A 2,086-nucleotide genomic window follows, 5' to 3' on the forward strand; every position below is an offset into this window, starting at 1 on the left:
TAGGATTAGCAAAGGAGCAGAAGGCATTCTGAATCAGGGAAGGATACCCTGCTGGGCCCAGAAGGCCACTTACCCCTCAGCTGCACACAGTGGGGGTGTGGGCAGGTCCACAGGTCTCCACGGAGAAAGGACAGCAGGTGCTCTGGCCGCCCCAGTCTGGGGGAAGTGAGAGTGTCCCTCAGGCAAGGGCTCCTCATGGGGGTTCTTGGGCAGTGACCACTGCATGGCACCCCGGAGAGAAGATGGGGGCAGGGGAGATTTGGGTCATTTTCTTAAGGGATAAGGACTTCAACAATTTCTTGAAGTCCATCGGTGTCTTCTTAAATGGCTTGGTTTGGTGGAGGTGGGAATTGGATCTATAAAAGTATTTGTGCAAAAGCATTTAGGAATCTGTGTAATCAAATGTATCTAAGTAAAATATATTCTGACAGTTGCTTAAAAAGCTTTTTCTCTTTTTTTCTTTTTTTAATAGAAATGTTTTTAGCTGGGGGATTATTCTAATTGGACTTGGCCTGTAGAAGACATGGCCCTGGCAAGCAGCAGCTCACCACCTGATGAGGGACCATGTTAAAACCTGAAAAGCCACGGAGTATCTCGTGGCTGGGAAGAGCCATCTTTCTTTAGAGGGGTTGCTCAGAAGCATAGGGACAGTCCCTGAGACAGGCAGTACGGATTGCATATAATCCAACTGGACACCAATTGTCTTTTGTCACACCAGGGTACACAGCAAACACTAGAATAAATAGCACTAGGTCTTGAAAGCAATGACTATCAGTAGCTTTGCAATAAGCAACTGAAATCACACCAAGTATACATAAGAAAAAAGTTTAATACTACTCCAGGATGAGACAGGTGAAAAAGAATTATGGAAACATGAAGGAAAAGTGATATATGCTACCCATCAATTCAGGTACCAAAAGCCAAATACGATGTTTCAATACAGAAACGCTCAATGGATGAAGAGGAAGTGAGAACACAAATGTACAAAATGGGGGGGGGGGTGTGAGAACTAAAATTTATAACAATAAATGAAAATCATGAAACCACAAAAAGGTATATTATCAATATATCAATACATATCAATAATGTAAATCAATATTAAATATAGTATTTTAAGTAGAAAAACGTACAAAGATACAAATATGTAAAAGCCTTCAGTGTGTACCATATGCTACAGTATATGGTAACTGGAAAAAAGGTATAACTAAAATTATCCAACAAATAAAATCCACAGACTTCATAATTAAATGTGGATGGGGAGAGGATGAAGGGATGTAGGGAAACACCACATAATAAATACACACTCTGTTAAACGTTTTTAACTGAGCTCAAGCCTAAATCAGAACGAAGTATTACTATATTTCAGATCTGCATGTCTTTGACCTAAACATTACTCTAGTATCAAATATTTCTGCTCACTTTTTTAAAACTGTTGACCAATTGAAAAATTAAATTTAATCATGAATTTAATAACAAAGCACAAAAGGCCTAGAAACCTAAACTGCTTATTATGGTGTATATCCTATAATCATTGTTTTCTCAGTAATTATGGGAGCACTCTTGGGTATGCACAAATAATGACTTCATTTTCCAGCTTCCAAATTACAAAGAGTTCATAGAATTCAGGTGTGCATAGACGTGGGGGCTGTCACTCATTGCCTGGGTCACGGTCCCATCCAGTAATGATCCTCTCTACCTGTGCAATGGAGATCATGAGAAAACACAGGAGGGACTGCAGGCTGGAGTTCCTGGAGGTAGAGGAGACTTAACATTTACAAAAACCTTTAAACCAGATTGTCATCACACTTCAGTTCCATCATTCTCACACAAGCACTAAGAAATAACAAAAATGCTTTGAGATTATGTGATACTGTGACAAAGAAATATACAACTCCTCTAATTTATTAGTAAAAATTATAATTACAAGAGAATAAAATTCCTAGGTCTACTCTCCACTTTACACTGACCCCTAACTTTGACATTCTTAAATGAATCGCCAAGATAAAGAGAGCCCAGAGGTAATGTCTTTTAAAAATATTGCTCAAATTAAGTTGGGAAACTTTCACGTAACATATAATTATACATG

The sequence above is a fragment of the Propithecus coquereli genome, unplaced genomic scaffold (genome assembly GCF_000956105.1).
Source record: "Propithecus coquereli isolate 6110/MARCELLA unplaced genomic scaffold, Pcoq_1.0 Scaffold336, whole genome shotgun sequence".
Lineage (NCBI taxonomy): Eukaryota > Metazoa > Chordata > Mammalia > Primates > Indriidae > Propithecus > Propithecus coquereli.